This window comes from Benincasa hispida, chromosome 7 (assembly GCF_027475165.1).
Source record: "Benincasa hispida cultivar pf3 chromosome 7, pf3_genome.v1.1, whole genome shotgun sequence".
Taxonomy (NCBI): Eukaryota; Viridiplantae; Streptophyta; class Magnoliopsida; order Cucurbitales; family Cucurbitaceae; genus Benincasa; species Benincasa hispida.
The window spans coordinates 40,630,344-40,649,228 of NC_143484.1; positions in this window are offsets into that span (position 1 = coordinate 40,630,344).

Genomic DNA, 18,885 nt, shown 5'->3' on the forward strand with positions numbered 1-18,885 from the left:
TATGAATCATGCCTTGAAGGAAAGATGACCAAACGACCTTTTACTGAAAAGGTTAAAGAGCCAAGGAAGCCTTGAAGCTTTTACATTCAGACCTCTGTGGTCCGATGAATGTTAGAGCTCGGGGTGGGTATAAATATTTCATCTCTTTCATAGATGATTATTCAAGGTTTAAGTATCTCTTTCCAATTCAAGGTTTAGGCTAAAGTTGAAAACTTGTTAGGTAAGAAAATAAAAACACTACGATCTGATCGTGGTGGAGAATATATGGACCTCCAATTCCAGAACTATATGATAGAACATAGGATTGCATCTCGACTCTCGGCCCCTGGTACCTCAGCAGAATGATGTATCAGAAAGGAAAAACAGAACCCACTTGAGCATGGTTCGGTCTATGATGTTTATACTCATCTTCCAAACTCATTTTGGGGTTATGTAGTTCAGACTGCATGTCATATCTTGAACGTTCCCTCAAAAAGTGTTTCTAAAACACCTTTTGAGATATGGAGAGGCCGTAAATGTAGTTTACGCCACTTCAGGATTTGGGGCTGTCTGGCACATGTGCTAGCAACTAACCCAAAGATGTTGGAACCGCATTTGAAGGTTTGCCTCTTTGTAAGATACCCCAAGGAAACGAGAGGATGATACTTTTATGATCCGAATGAGAACAAAGTGTTTGTTTCCATAAATACTATCTTCTTGGAAGAAGATCACATGAGGGATCATAAGCCACGAAGTAAGCTTATTTTACGTGAGATCTCTAGTGAGATTGAGACTACTGAGGGTTCAATAAGAGTTGTTGAACAAGTCTACAGATCAACAAGAGAGTTGTTGAGGTCAGGACGTCTAGTCAACCAGCTCAAGAGTTGAGACTGCCTCAACATAGTGAGAGGGTTGTGAACCCACCGAATCGCTACATGGGTTTGACTGAAGCCCAAAACGTCATTACGAATGATGGGGTCAAGGATCCGTTGTCTTTTAAGAAAGCAATGAAGGATGTTGACAAAGATGAATGGATTAAAGCCGTGAACCAGGAAATAGAGTCTATGTACTTCAATAACGCCTGGGAGCTTGTTGATCCACCTGATGGGGTAAGACCTATTGGGTGTAAGTATCTATAAGCGAAAGAGAGGTGTAGATGGAAAAGGCGCAAACCTTTAAGGCTAGACTCGTGGCAAAGGGTTATACCCAGGTCGAGGAAGTTGACTATGAGGAAACTTTCTCACCTGTTGTTATGCTGAAGTTATCAGGATTCTTTTGTCCATAGCCAAATTTTATGATTATGAAATATGGCAAATGGACGTCAAGACTGCCTTTCTTAATGGTAATCTTGAGGAGACCATTTATATGAATAAACCAGAGGGGTTCATCGTTCTAAATCAAGAGCAAAGAGTTTGCAAGCTTAATAGGTCCATTTATGGGCTGAATCAAGCATCTAGATCTTGGAACATCATATTTAACACTGCTGTCAAATCGTTTAGCTTTGACCAAAATGTTGATGAGCCTTGTGTTTACAAAAAGATCATCAACAACTCAGTAGCTTTAATGGTACTATTAGACGATATCCTACTCATTGGGAATGATGTAGGGTATCTGACTGACATTAAGGAGTGGCTAGCTGGCTAGTTCCAAATGAAAGATTTAGGTGAGGCAAAGTATGTTCTCGGGATCCAGATCATTCGAAATTGCAAGAACAAACGGTTAGCCCCGTTTCAGGCATCGTACATGGATCAAATGTTGATCAGGTACATAATGCAGGATTCCAAGATGGGCTTGTTACCCTTCAGGCATGGAATCATTCTGTCTAAGGATCAATGTCATAAGACACCTCAAGAAGTTGAGGAGATGAGACGGGTTCAAAAAGCTTGATATATGCAATGTTGTATACTCGACCCTAGTATCAGTCCAAACCAAGATTTCATCATTGGACGGCTGTTGATGCGTTATTTTATGAAGTGAAAAGGTGGAGTGAGATACGGTGATGGAATTGCATTGAGCAAAAAATTTTCTCAGTGGAATCCAAGTATAAACCCCACTGAGTTTCCGGGTAAGTCCAGGGTCGAACTCAGGGATTTGGGAAAACAATATACGGTGGTAATTTTCAAGAAGACTTTGCGGTAACCGATAACTCAAATAATTATTTGGTGTTGTTGGTTGCGGTAATAAAATAATTAAATGCGGTAGATTTGAGAAAAGTTTGATTTTGCGATAGATGCACTGAGTATGCAGGGGAACAGGTTGAGAAGATCTTTAGCTAGCGTTTCCTGGGAATGCGTTATACTATGCGATCATGCTATACTCATGCAACAACAAATCATTTTGCAATGCAAATGCGGTGCTCCTAAGTCTAGGACGCATGTGTTGAGTGCAACAATGTCCATAGAGCTTATTCCTAAGACTCTACTATTTTCCTATGATGATGCAAGATGCATACAAGGAGAGGTGACTGCACACAATCATATCCTATCTCTAGGATGCACGTGATGCGTTAATAGCAAACAATGCTTATTTTTAAGCTCCTATATCTTGATTATGCATTCTAATCTGACTCTCTCGAGCCTAAATTCTAACCTGACTTTTCCAAGCCTAGATCCTGTGCTTAGACTATCCTTCCGAATATCTCTAATGGACGAATGAAGCATACATAATACAAGATAAACACATAGAATGAAGATCCCCAGTTATGCTAACTAAGTGCTTCTCATCGCATTCGACAAATTTAGCTACTCATGCATGATAAACAGAGAGTGAACAGATATTAAGAAGTAAATTCCATTTCTATAGATAAGGATAGAGAGCCAGGTAGCAATCACTGTCTTCTCAAGGCCTTTACACTGTCAACTCTATTCTGTTCAAAAGACATTCTTGCTTCCGCAGGAGCTGGCCCTCTAACTGATCTTGAAGCTTCTGGCACTCTCCCAAGTTCAACAGAACGATCTGTCGGCACAATCTCGCTTTTCTCGCTTCCGCCTTAAAATAAAAGAAAATCTAAGAACAAGGCTATTCTAACTATCTGAACCAGCTGAACTCCTTTTCTGAAGGTTGCCTTCGATATTTATAGAGCTTTGGGGTGAAAGGGGCTTCTCTCTTATGATTGTACAGATGGGATGGCTTTAATTCTCTGACTGATGCGCCGAATATTTGTCACTGAAAAGCTGAGTGTACTTGTTGTCGTTAGCGGCTTGTTAACTTAATTCGAATTCGACTGTCATCAGCTTTCTGTCCCATCGTGATTATTTATGTCTTTCACCTAGATGCGCCCACCAAGTTGCGTCGGCTCTATGCGACAATCCTTCTTGAGCAGGTGTTTGCACGCACAAATCACCACAAAGATTTACGGTAATGGAACGCTCGTTCGTTGATTTCTTGTGATCGCGCTTTCCGCCTTGCGTCAACGCATATTCTGCATAAAAATATAAAATTTAACTGTCTCTATGCGATGGACGCATGCGACCGCAATGTTATAAACTTAATGCTTTTTAGACGCAATCTAGCATATTTTATCAACGCAAACCTTCATTGTTTAATAACTTAGCACTGTAATAACGTGCATTTCTACCCATTATCAGCGGTCAAGACGATCCTCAAGTATCTTCGGAGAACGAGGGACTACATGCTTGTGTATGGGGATAAAGATCTGATCCTTACAGGATACACGGACTCTGACTTTCAGACCGATAGAGATTCTCGTAAAATCGACATCAGGGTCAATGTTTACTTTGAATGAAGGAGCTATAGTCCGACGAAGCATCAAGCAAGGATGCATCACGAACTCCACTATGGAAGCCAAATACATAGCGGCTTGTGAAACAGCTAAAGAGGTTGTTTGGTTGAGGAAGTTCCTTTCAGATTTGGAAGTTGTCCGAAATATGGATTTGTATATCACTCTTTATTGTGATAACAGTAGGGCTGTGGTAAATTCAAATGAGCCTTGAAGTCATCGTTGATGTAAGTACATAGAACAAAAATATCACTTAATCAGGGAGATTTTGCATCGCGGTGATGTGACAGTCATGAAGATCGCATCGGAGCACAACATTGCTCATCCCTTTACAAAAGGCCCTTACGACTAAAGTGTTCGAGGGTCACTTGGAGAGTCTGGGTCTGCGACGCATTCGGCATCTTGTCGAGGGCAAGTGGGAGATGATACTGGGGTATGCTCTAGTTTATATTGTACATTTTTATATTGTATTGTACATTAGTCTCCCGAGTCATTAGAACAAGTGGGAGATTGTTGAGATTAGTGTCCTAATTCTCCCAGAGTCTCGTTGTTTTGTAAAGATACACATTGTTTAATGAATAAAATAAATGTTATTTAAGTCTGGAATTTACTCATATCCAATAAACAAAGCTCCTTGGTAATCTTATGTGAACTTAAGCATGTATATGTGACATACAAGTGGATCATGTCTTAAGTGATAATCTAAATAGGTCATTAGTATAAGGATTAAGGTGGGATATCTAATCCTTGTGACATTACAGATACGACCCATTTTATAGAGATTTGCAAGTGTTATAAACTACGACAGATGGTAGATCCTGACCATTCATGTGGAGACATGTGAGCGGGGGTGTCCTATACAAAGAGTTCGTATAAGACCTGGACCACGAGATGACTAGAATCTGCATATAACACCGTTGATACTAGAGACTTACATCTCACCTAAACGACCATAGATGATATGACCTCAATCCTGAGTGTTTTGGGAACTCCTTCCTTTGAGGGCGGTCTTTTGATTAGTATGGGTGAGAGTGGCTAGATTGCCAACTCAACATGCCTACCTTTTTGGGAACTTGTCTGATCTGGGAGCTGGGAACTCAATCCACAAGATGAAATTCACTCATTTCCCGAAGCAGGGATAAGTAGAGAGATTGCTCCCTTAAAAGCTGATTCCGGTGCTTGAACATAATGGAGTGTCTGACAGTTAACGGATGGTAAATACTTACGAGCGATCTGTGAAGGGTTGTCGCACTACTAATTGGTTAAGATGGACACATAATATATTTGTGGTAAGAAGAGTTTAGCTATCGATCTTTAGTGGAGTGTCTGACAGTTAACGGATGGTAGATCCTGTGACTAAAGAGTTTAGTCAGTTATTCACGTACCATTGGAACTTCGAGCTACAGGTCCATAAGGTCCCTTCGGTAGCTCAATGGATTCAGTTGAGGATCAGTTCTTGGTATTGATTTGAAATGTTCAAATTGACAAGAGATATTTTGATTATATATGATATAATCGGTATGATGTATGAGATACATCTAGTGTAGGATTGATGTAAATGAGATTTACATTAAGTACCATGAAATAGAAAAAGAACTATGGTTTATATGTTTCATGAGATGAAATATTAAAACTATAGGTTATAAATATATGATAAGTTGGTTATCATTTATATTTATAATAATATTAGTTATTGGATAATTAATTCTTTTTCTTTAATAAGCAATTGAGTGGGTGGTTATTGTTGATTCATATTAACCAAAGATAAAAGGAAAATGATTTTCCTAATTTTAGTAAGTTTTTCATAAAAAGTTTTTTGTTTTTTCTCTCGGCAAAAAGAAACTCATGGTAGTCGTCAAGTTAATATAGATTTACTAAACGACAGCTTGGGCGAGCTAAACGATTATGCAGTGGCGAGCTAAACGATCGTACAGTATTCAGTAAACGATCACATAACTTTTGCTAGACGATCGCTTGTCCAAAGTAAACAATCGTGTAGTGTCTGTAGGCGACAGACCGAGCTAAATGATGAGCTAAACGATCGTATAGCTTTTGCTAGACGATCGCATAGCTTTAGCTAAACGATTGGGCATCGACCTATACGATAGGTCTCCGCCATATCAAACTTGCCCAGTCATGTACACGATCGGTGTTTCCTCCTCCATCTGCCATATACCAGCTCCGAACAGAGCCCACCCTTTGGATTCTCAGACCAAGAATACTAAGGTAGCCTTGTTGGTGGTGTCATAATAAATGCGACACCATCGAGGTGCTGTGGAGGCCGATTGTGTTGTTTCTGAGGAGTTCGTGATCGAGGCGATCGTTGAGGACGAGTGCGAAGTGTTCGTGCTTTGTTGCAGTCGTATAGATCGAGCGCTCGAGGTTGCTGTTGTTCGAGCAGTCGTGCGCAAAGAAGTATGGAGACGCATCTTCAAATGTTCGTAGAGTTTTCTCTTTGTTCATTTAAGTTTTCATGTTGTAATTTCTATATTAAATGCATAACCGCATGTTTTGAAGACGACTATAATTTATATTGTTCATTCATGATTGTAATTTGGAATGATCCTATTTCCATTGCTCATGAAAATCTCAAGTCCGATTTCCTTCAGAAATCAGTCACTCTTACTTTATAATATTGTTTAATATTTAAGACTGACTATTTCAAAGCGATGACCTAGGTAACTTGACCTTAATCCTGAGCTAACTATGAACTCCTATTTATTTGAAATTATCCTTAGATTTGCATAGGTGAGGGTTGGCTCAACATCGCCGGCTCAATAAACCTCCCATTTAGAGGGTAAGACCGGATAGAATGCTGGGGACATAGGGTGTAAGATGGAATTAACTCCTACCTGCTTTTAGAGATAATAGAGAGGTTGTTCACTTAAGTGCTGATTCTAGGTCTTGAACAAGGGGTCCCGCCCTCTCATTGACTCGAAAGGGACTCGATTTTGTTGATTGGATCACAAAATAATTGTTCATTAGGGGATTAGTGGGGACTTAAGGAAAAAGAGGTAATTTCGAGGGTAAAACAGAGATTCTACCCAACCATTGTTACGAACAACCTGTGAAGGGTTGACTTACTAATCATGGTTATATCGAGTGGACATAATATATCTACAGTGACAAAAGTTCAACTATGGTCTTTAGTGCACTGACCCATTAGTTAATGAATGGGGGTTAGATTGGTCTAATGAGTTTAGCCGATCAATCTCGGATCGTTACAGCCCATGATATGTAGGTCCACGAGGTCTCCCTACTGGCTCATAAATGGTTTAGCTCTAGAGTAGTGTGATAAGTTAATTTGAAATATTCAAACTAGAATCAAACGGATTTGGAGAATATAAATTTAAATATGATTTAAATATATGAAGATGGATTTGTATAATTAATTTAATATTGGATATTAAATTAATTAGAATTATTTAAACTGTTTAAACGATTATTTATTAATATCATTAAAACATTAATTTATGAAATTAATTTATAAAATTAAAAAATTTTGATTTTAGAAATTAAAAGTGATTTTAAAATCAAAATTAGATTTTGAAAATAGAAAAATACACAAAAGGAAAAATTGGATTTTTCCAACTTCATCTTCAACTAGCTCACAAAGAACCCATTATCTTCAAGCTTGAAAAACTCCAAGCTTGAGCTTCATCCCATGCAACAAATCTCTTTGCATGATAGTCTGCAATATATTGAAGAGATTGGAGTAAAGTTAAAGCAAGGCAACCAATAGAATTTTAGCTGAAAAATCGGGTAGAAGAAGGTGTTCTTCATTGGGTTGCTGCAGTGAGCATTCTCCAAGTTCCCTTTGATTCCAACTTATTTTAAGTCTCATAACTCAATCTAGAGCACCAAGTGAATAGTAGGGAAGATCTTGTGGTGGTCTACACAAAGATTTGGAGGAAGTAGCAGTAGGAAATCGAGATTTCAACAGTTCTTCAAAGATATGTCTTGAAACCCATTAAATTCTGTTTGAGCATGTTTTCATTTCTGCCAAAATTAATCAATTAGAGTGCTTATCGATCCACGTCGTTTCCACTGCGTGCTGGTACCATCTCAACAATTCGGAGGTCGTTTGTTGAGTTTGCAGTATTCGTGTGGTGGTTGCCGATTGTTCGTGATATTGGAGATCGCTGAGTTCGAGCGTTTGTGTGCTGCAGTATTGGAGTCTGTTCGAGTGTTCGTGATCAAGGGAGATTGAAGATGAGTCTTCAAAGGTATGTTATTCTTTCCCTTGATCATAGGAAAGCATGTTGTAATTTCGGTTTATGCATAGTCATTATGTTTCCGTTTCGTTACTGTAATTATTAATGTTCATATATGAATGAAATTTGGAAAGATCCTTCCGCTGCTCATGGAAATCCTCATGTCCTATTTCCTTCAGGAACAACCTATCTGCTAACCCTAAAACAGGTATGAATGAATTTCATCTTGTAGGACTATGTCCCAGCAATCTATTCGGTCTTATCCCCAAAATGGGAGGGTTGTTGAGCAGTGTTGTTGAACTACTCTCATCTATGCAGATTAAAGGATAATCTCGAATAAATAAGAGTTCATAGTTAGCTCAGGATTAAGATCGAGTTATCCTAGGTCATCGAATTTGAAATAGTCAGTTTTACAGTAAACGGTCGTTATAAAGAAAAAGTGACTATTTCTTGATTTGGTCTTTTCCAAAACTCTTTTTCATATGATGCCACCACTTGCATGTCTAAATATGAACGATTTCGAGATCACATCGTTTGTATCAGGATACAAAGTAGGCCGCATCCATAGTGTCCCCAGGATGAGGTACCCAATCTCATCCATATACTTATAGAACTTTTTGGTTATATACTATAACTTGATCATTTTTTGTGTCTTTACAGATAGTTACAGTATTCGTACTATAACCATGGATTCATTTGTTGAATTTTATAACATAATTCAATTTTAATTTCAATAACACTTTTATTGAATAAATTCTTCAATAATACTTTTATTGATAAATATAATATATTTCCATGATTACGAAATGCGAGTTTTAGGACATTCCCAACAATAATGATACCCCAATTTATTGTATTTTCTCTTTTCCCAACAAGATGAGGGCTTTTCCTTTCCATCGGTGTGGAAATAGGTGCCATAAGAAGCTGATGAAGGGGTGAATCTAACTCCAAGCGAGATGGAGAAACTCGAAGGTGTTGGCTCTAAGATAGAAGTTTTTCCCAAAAGGATGTGCTCACAATATTTAGCATCTCTACAAGAGCACCGGTACCGTTACCTACTGAGGTGGATGGTTGGCCCATTATGATATGCATTAAGTCTGAAGACCAAGAGTGTTGTTGCTAATCGACTAAACATGTATGAATTATAAAATGAGAATAAATATGGTCTAAGTGCAAGCATACATTGTCGATGAAGTAATGAATCTTGAAGTATTCCAAGAGTTGAATATCACGAGACTATTTATACAATTCAATCTTTATAAGAAAGAGTTTTTCAATGAAAACCAAAGGGTAACCAGTAAATAAGTGATTTTGAGGTTTAATGGTGATAAAAAGCAGTAAAGAAGAATGTTGAATAAGATACAGTTATGTTCCAACCTTTCGGGTTCTATGCTGTAAGTGATGTTGCCACATCATACCAAGATAGTGAAATGTGCATGAACAGAAAACTACTCATATTCGGTCTGGTGTCCAGTTCCTTTAGGAGGTCTAAGCAGCTACTATCGAATGTTCCCATGGGTAGCTAAATCTTAGATTAATTCAAACTTAGATTCTTTATCGTATGGTATGTTGGGATATATGCACTAAAACCTCGTAGTTTTATATTAGTTGAATCAATGGTTGATTAGTTTTATATTACTTGTACAACAATCCATTAACCTAAGATCCAAGGTTATCTAATATAACTTAAATATGTATGTGGAGACATACAAGTGAATCATGTTTAAGTGATAACCTAAATGGTCAGTGGTATATGGATAAGGTTGGGGGCCTTATCCTGGTAGCCATACTAATACGACCCGATTTGTAGTTGTTACAATTGTTGTAAAGTACTATAAATGATCTGATCTTGATCATTCTTATGGAGACCTGTGAGCGGGAGTATCTTATACAAAAGAGTTTGTATAAAGACCGGACCACTAAATGTTATTTATCTCTTTATAATGTCGTTGCTAGAAGAGACTTACATTTCATCAAGATGACCATAGTTGACTTGATCTTAATCTTACGTGAGTTACGAACTCCTACCTATGAGGGCGTTCCTTTGATTTGTATGGGTGAGAGTGGTCAGATTCGCCAACTTAATAAGTCTACCATTTATATGGGTAAAATGGTAATTTGACCAAAATGTACTTACGGACAATTTGTGGAGGGTCAACGTACCGTTGATTGGTTATATCCAATGGACACAGAAATATATCTATAGTGTGAAGCGTTCAGTTGTCGATCTTTAGTGGAGTAACCAACAGTTAATGAATGTTGACTAATTTGATTAAAAGGGTTTAATCAATTAATCTCGAATTATTGGAGCTTCAATCTATAGGTCCATAAGGTCCCCACGTTAGCTCAATGAGGACTGGTGGGAATCAAATTAATTTTGGTGTAATGTGAATTGTTCAAATTAATTAAAGTGAATTAATTGTATAAGATACAGTTAAATAATGTATATTGATACATCATATAATATTATGTATGTGGATACATTTTTACGAGAGAAATAAATATTTGAATATGATTCATATAAAAACTATATGTTAAAATTTGGTGTGAATATGATTCATATTAAATTTATATAGTTTTATGAGAGAAATAAATGTTTGAATATGATTCATATAAAAACTATATGTTAAAATTAATATGAATTTGATTCATATTAGATTTATATAGTTTGATAAGAAGGGTTGTTATTTGAATGTGATTCAAATATTAAATTATATGAATGTGATTTATATAAAAACTATGGGTTATATTATGTGATATAATATATAGTTTAATATTTGTATATATTAAGTTAGTTAATATATATTATTTTAATTTCATAAAATTGGGGGGGGGGGGGGGGGGATTATAACTCCTTCACCCATGATTTTCTCAAAGTCCCAACAAACTAAAAAAAAAAAACAGAGAGAAGAAATAATCTCTCCATTCTCTTCTCATTCCCTACTGCCAAACTTATGTGCAAGCCCACAACTCTGCATGGTTCTCATCCTTGAGATAATAGGGAAGACCCCGTGGTGGTGTCCGATTGTGGTGTTTTGGGATTGGGAGAAGATAACACGAAAAATTGGTCTTCAACAGGTATGTGATACCCTAACTCTTATTCTTCTTCTTGTATGGTAGAAATTATGTTTAATTAGTTTTGTTTATCCTGTATTTCCATCCTCTAATTATTGTTCTATAAAATTAAAATTGGGACACGATTTCTTCTGCTGCGGAGAATTTCAATCCCTTCAAACTATACAAGAAGGAATTCACTTATTCCCTATAGTTAGAGTAAGAAAATAAATTGCTCCCTTAAGAGCTGATTCCGGGGCTTGAACAATGAGGCCCTTATGCTCTCCTAGCTCGAGAAGGGTTCAATCATTGTTGGTGTTGGGATTGGTGTCCTAATTCTCCCGGAGTCTCGTTGTTTTGTAAAGATATACATTGTTTGATGAATAAAATAATTGTTATTTCATTTTGGCATTTACCCATATCCAATAAAAAAAGCTCCTTGGTTATCTTATGTGAACTTAAGCATGTATATGTGATATACAAGTGGATCATGCCTTAAGTGATAACCTAAATAGGTCTGTAGTATAAGGATTAAGGTGGGATACCTGATCCTGGTGACACTACGGATACGGCCCGCTTTGTAGAAGTTTGCAAGTGTTGTAAACTACTGTAGATGGTATATTCTGACCATTCATGTGGAGACGTGCGAGCAGGGTGTCCTATACAAAAAGTTTGTATAAGACCTTGACCACGAGATGACTAGACTCTATATATAACGTCGTTGATACTAGAGACTTACATCTCACCTAAACGACCATAGGTGACATGACTCAATCCTGAGTGTTTTAGGAACTCCTGCCTTTGAGGGGGTCCTTTGATTAGTATGGGTGAGAGTGGCCAGATTTCCAACTCAACATGCCTACCTTTTTGGGGACTTATCTGCTCTGGGAGTTGGGAACTCAATCCACAAGTTGGAATTCACTCATTTCCCAAAGCAGGGATAAGTAGAAAGATTGCTCCCTTAAGGGCTGATTCTGGGGCTTGAACATAGTGGCCACAACTTCTCTTTGGAAGAGAAGACCCAGTCATAGTAGAACTATGACTTATGTTCATTAGAGGGATCAGTGATACTTAAGGAGACAGATGTAACTACTGGGGCATAACGGTTATTGGCCCAGCTGTACTTACGAGCGATCTATGAAGGGTTGTCGCACTATTAATTTGTTAAGATGGACACATAATATATTTGTGGTAAGAAAAGTTTAGCTATCGATCTTTAGTGGAGTGTCTGACAGTTAACGGATGGTGGATCCCGTGACTAAAGAGTTTAGTCAGTTATTCACGTACCGTTGGAGCTTCGAACTACAGGTCCATAAGATCCCTTTGGTAGCTCAGTGGATTCAGTTGAGGATCAGTTCTTGGTATTGATTTGAAATGTTCAAATTGATAAGAGGTATTTTGATTATATATGATATAAATGATATGATATATGAGATACATCTAGTGCAGGATTGATGTAAATGAGATTTACATTAAGTACCATGGAATAGAAAAAGAAATATGGTTTATATGTTTCATGAGATGAAATATTAAAACTATAGGTTATAAATATAATATGATAAGTTGGTTATCATTTATATTTATAATAATATTAATTATTGGATAAAATATTTTTCTCTAATAAGCAATTGAGTGGGAGGTTATTGGTGTTGGGTTTTATGTCCTAAAAACTCGCAGTTTGTAAAATGATAAACATTTTCTATTATCAAAATACTTGTTATTGATCTCATAAATTGTATGAAAGTCTAAATCCGATAAACTAAGACCCATGACTATTGTATGAGTACTTGAACTTTATGTGGAGACATAAGAATGGATCAGGTTCGAGTAAATAGTCAAAATGATCTATGGTACATGAATGAGGTTGGGTACTTTATTCTTGTAACACCATTGAATGCGGCCTACTCTGTATTTGTTACAAGGAGTTGTAAAGTGCTACATACGATGTGATCCTAATTCATACATGTTATGACATGAGAAGTGGGGGCGTCCTATGCAATGAGTTTGCATAAGATCAAGACCAAGAAATAGGTCACTCTTACTTTATAACGTTGTTTATTGTTTAAGACTGACTATTTCACCTAGATGACCTAGATAACTCGATCTTAATCCTGAGCTCACTATGAATTCCTGTTTATTCGAGATTGCTCTTAGATTTGCATAGTTGAGGGTTGGCTCAATAGCGTCGACTCAATAAGACTCCCATTTCAGGGGTAAGATCGGATAGATAGCTGAGGACATAGAGTGCAAGACGGAGTTCGCGCCTACCCGATTTAGGGATAGGAGAAACGTTCTTCTCTCAAGTATTGAATCTAGGTCTTGAACAAGGGACCCCACTCTCTCACTAGACTGAGAGAGTTTGGTTTGGTGACTGAATCATAAAACAATTGTTCATTAAAGGATCAGTAGGGACTTGAGGAATAAGATGTAATCTCGGGGATAAAATAGACATTTAACTCAGCCGTTATTACGAACAATCTGAGAAGGGTCGACTTGCTGATTATTGTTAAATCACGTAGACATAATATATCTACAATGAGGGAAGTGCAACTATGAGCTTTAGTGGATTGACCCATTAGTTAACGAATGGGGATTAATTTGGTCTAATGAGTTTAGCCGATTAATCTCGGATCGTTGGAGCCCATGATCGTTGGAGCCCATAATCTGAGAATCAAATTAATTATGGTTTAATTTGAATTTTTAAAATTAATTCAAGGGAACTAATTGTAAAAGATACAATTATATAATGTATTAATATATATTGATACATATATAATTTTATGAGAAAAATAAATATTTGAATATGATTCAAATATTAATTATATGAATCTGATTCATAAAATCTATATGTTAAAATTTAATGTGAATCTAATTCATATTAAATTTATATAGTTTTACGATAGAGGTAAATATTTGAATATGATTCAAATATTAATTATGTGAATATAATCCACATAGAAACTATACGTTATAATTAATCTGAATGTGATTCATATTAAATTTATACAGTTTGTCGAGAGGAGTTGTTATTTGAATGTGATTCAAATATTAATTTATATGTATGTGATTCATATAAAAACTATAGATTAAAATTAATATGAATGTGATTCATATTAACACTGTAGGTTATTTAATAGAATAATAAACTAAGGTTTATGTTATATGTGATATAGCATATAGCTTGTATATATATTAAGTGGTATATATATATATATATATATATATATATATATATATATATATATATATAATTCAATCTTTTAATTTGAATTCAATTTAATTAAAATTAAATGGACCTCACCTCTTATTTTTGTAGGAGGAGAGAGAAAGGTCATTCACTCACACTCTCACATTCACCTCCTCTTTGAGTTTTCTACATAATGGTTTTGACATAAAACTCTCTTAATCTTCTCCTTCCCTCATGCCAAAATTAAGTGGAAACTTATTGTTAGAGTTAGAAAATATGCAGTGGAAGAGAAACAGATCATTAAGCATTCTAATTCATTAGTTTTGACTTTGAATTAAGCATGCTTATAAGCTAACAAGAGGATTTCATGACATACCTTTGAAGATCCACTTGAATCACGATTCTAGCTGCAAATTTTCTCCAAATCAACTTGTGAACCACCACAAGATCTTCCTTACTATCTTCTTAGTGCCTTGGATTGAGTTGTGGGGCTCAAAATAAGCTTGAATTGAGGGAACAATGGAGAAGAAGTTTCTGGTTTTTCACTTGGAAGAACCCTTCTTATAACTTCAAATCTTATCTTAAATTCTGATTTTGCATGCCTTAATTCTACTCAGAAATGAAGTATATATTGCATGACATTCATGCAAAGAGAAACCATACATTTATTACACCTCCTATTATGAATTTGATTGAGAATTTGAAGTGGAAGAGTGATTGAGCTAGTTGGAAATGAAATTGGAAAATTCCAACTTTTCCATTTCCAATTTTCTTCTTTTTTTTCCTTTTAATTTAAAAATTTTCAAACTAAAACTTAATTTCAATTTTTAATTCAATAATTAAAACTGAAATTATATTTAGTTTTACAAAAATTAATTCAAAATTAATTTTTCTAATAAAATTAATAATTAATAATTAATTAAACAATTTAATTAGTTCAATTAATTTAATATCAAATATTAAATTAATTTAACACTAATTCTACCATCATGAATCTTTATTCATTAGTTTAATATTTAAATCGTATTTCAATATTAATTGATTTTCTAATTTCGTTTAATTCAAAAATTAAACGCGTAATTATATCATATATATATACTAATTCCCTTAATTTAAATTTGAACGTTTCAAATCAACTTATCACGCTACTCTAAGGCTAATCCATTTGTGAGCTAGTAGGGGGACCTCGTGGACCTACAGATCATGGGCTCCAACGATATGAGATTAATTGGCTAAACTCTTTACACCGAATTAACCTTCGTTTGTTAACTACTGGAACACTCCACTAAAGCCCAAAGTTGCACTGCCCTCATTGTAGATATATTGCGTCCACTCGATATAACCATGATTAGTAAGTTAACCCTTCATAGGTTGTTCGTAATAACAAAATGGTCAAATGGTTATTTTATCCCTGAGATTACCTCTTGTTCCTCAAGTCCCACTGATCCTCTAATGAACAATTTATTTGTGATCCGATCATCAAACCAAGTCCTTCTCAGGCCAATGAGAGGGCGGGACACCTTGTTCAAGATCTGGAGTCATTACTTAAGGAAACAACCTCTCTACTATCCCTGAAAGTGGGTAAGAGTAGAGATGTCCAATTTTTCTACGGGGACGGGGATTCTCGATTAGGCAGGGAATGGGGAAGGGAGTAGGGGAAAAAAATTTCCCGTGAGCTAAACGGGGACGGGGAATTCCCCACCCCGATTAACTTCTACATATTTATTTAGTATAGTTATCTAATGTTATGTTATTATTATTATTATTATATAAATATTACATTTAAATTTCAAAATTGATTATTTATTAGGAAAGATAATGAATATGTTTAAATTTAATATTTAAATTTAGATTATATATGTGAATAATTTGATTTATAGTTATTTCTTTCTACTAAAAAAAATTAATTAGCTTTGTTTAGCCCAAAATTTGAGTAATTTACCTTTAAATTCAAATTTTCATATAAAACTAATTATAATAACCAATCTAGTGATAGAGTTAATTATTTAATTCGATTTGCTCATATTAGTTATTTAAATTAATTGACTTTTTACAAAGAAAAAAATAAAATAAAAGTAACGAGGAAAATTCCCCGCAGGAATCCCCACCCCGATCCTCTGGGGAATTTCACAGAGATGGGGAATGAAATGGGGAGCGAGGATGGGGATGGGAATGGCATCCCCGACCCTGCCCTGCCCCGGGGACATCTCTAAGTAGGAGTGAGTTCCATCTTGCACCCTTTGTCCCCAATTATCTACCCGATCTTACCTCTGAAATTGAAGGTTTAGTAAGCCTGCGTTGTTGAGTTAACCCTCACCTATGAAAAATTAAGAATAATCCCGAATAAACAGGAGTTCATAATTAGCTTAGGATTAAGGTCAAATTACCTAGGTCATCACTTTGAAATAGTCAGTCTTAAACAATAAAAAAACGTTATAAAGTAAGAGTGACTTATTTCGTGGTCCGATCTTGTGCAAACTCATTGCACAAGACGCCCCTACTCCTAATGTCATTACATGTGCAAATCAGGATCACTTCGTTTGTAGCACTTTAAAACTCCTTGTAACAACTACAGAGTGGGCCACATCCGATAGTGTTACCAGAATAAGGCACCCAATCTTATTCATACACTATAGATCATTTTGACTATTTACTCGAACGTGATCCACTTTTATGTCTCCACATAAGGTTCAAGTACTCGTGTAATAGTCATGGATCTTTTAGTTAATTGGATTTATATCTAAAATAAAATAAGCAATTCATGTATTCAATAACAACTTTATTGAATTTTGAGAATAAGTTTGATTGTTTATAAACCACGAGTTTTAGGACATAAAACCCAACACCTACAACTCTACACGATTCTCGTCTCCAAGAATAATGGAGAAGACCCCATAGTGGTGTCCGGTTGCAGTGTTCGTGAGATCGAGAGAAGATTACGCGAATTGGAGAGGAACGCGAAGAATTGGTCTTCAAAGGTATGTGAATCCCTTTAAATCTTTCTTCTCTATTTGATTAACACGGTAGTTAGCATGCTTAGGTTTATGTTTCTCCATGGTTTCCATCATTTTGAATTATGTTGTATGTTCTTTAAAATGAAATCTAAAGACCGATGCATCCAATTGCTTCCGCTGTGGAGAATTTCAATCCATTCAATTGGTATCAGAGCAATCTCGAAACTCTAAATTTTATTTTTTGAACTTTAATTAAGAGTTTTGGTTGGTGCATGATGCATTTTGAATGTATGGGTTTTTTCATATTGGATGGTTTCGAAATTGACGTAAGATTACCAATTTAAAGTATTTAAAGTTGTAATTGTCTACTGTTTTGGGCGTTTAAATTCATGTAATCGAGTCTGTAATTGTTTCTTTCGTTCGTGATGGAGTTTTGGCTTCGATTCGATGAATTTTTTTTAACAAGAACGGAGTAATCGGATGAACAAGTGAAGCATAGTAGGCTTTCTGCCTTACAGTGCTACAAAGCTGTGATAACATAAAAGGCAGTGTCGCAACGCTAGCATCAAGCGTTGCGACGCTCCAGATGGTCCGCGTGCATCAGGAAACCTCCTAATCATGGATTTGAGCCTCTCTAACGGTTTCTTTGCAGTTTTTCCATTTGCAGCGAAGAGACATCCTACCTAGGTACATTACGAACACCTTTTTAAGAACCTTTGTAGCAAAAAATCTTATTAAAATAAGAACCACAAACCTCGGAGAAGTTTGTGATCAACAAATGTTTGTCGAGTTAAGGATAATGAGTTCTTCCATTGTTCCTCAAAAACTAAAATTATAATATGATAGAAAGAAATAGCAATAGCAGACAATTTAGGTCGTCTCTTATCTGAACACATCATTGAGGATAGGGTTGGCAAATTCCCCGCAGGGATGGGGAAGGTATCCCCGACCTCGTTTCGATTAGATTTTTAATATAATTTTCTAAGTATATATATTAGGTAGTTTAACTTTTTACATTTCGCTTAATATTTCATTTAGCCCAATCTAAGCCTAACTAAAGTGTCCAAGCCCAAACCAAAGATGGTTTTAGGATTTTTTTTTTTTTAAATGTTCCATGGAGAATCAAAAGGGAAAACAGGAAATGGGTCCCCAAAGACCTATTTCATCAATGGGGAATCCTCGCCCCCATCCCCGCCTTCAGTTCAGTTGTAGCAGTGTAAGGAAAGTCTATAGGTATTAGGTAGGCTTCTCTGGTAGTTCAATTGCCCTCTTATCTATAACTGAAAGGAGAGGAAAAGCGAACCCTTCAAGAAGTTAGAGGCAATGGGCCAAATAGCATAGCACCACTTGCTTAGCGCCCTAATTCTATAACCATCCGTTGAGTTGAAGAGTATTTGCCTTTCCTACGGCCGGCTAGGGATGGGGGTAAATTCATCGGGGATAGGGATGGGGAATCCCTCCTTGCCCTTGTTGCCAACCCTAGTTGAGGATTGTTCCACCCCTTGAGGGAAGGTTGGCCAGGTGCACTTGTCCAAGTGATGAACACGACAGTTAATGCATGCTATGACAGAAATAATTTTTAAAAAATTAAATTTTATATTTTTTTTAATAAAAAAATCAAATATTGGAATGTGAGATTATCTGTTATCTTCTAAATTTAAATGGCTCTAAAACTACTCTTTATTAATTCAATCATATTAAAATTTATATCATACTTTTGAATAACTCTAAAAATTAATTCATAAATAAATGTTTTTT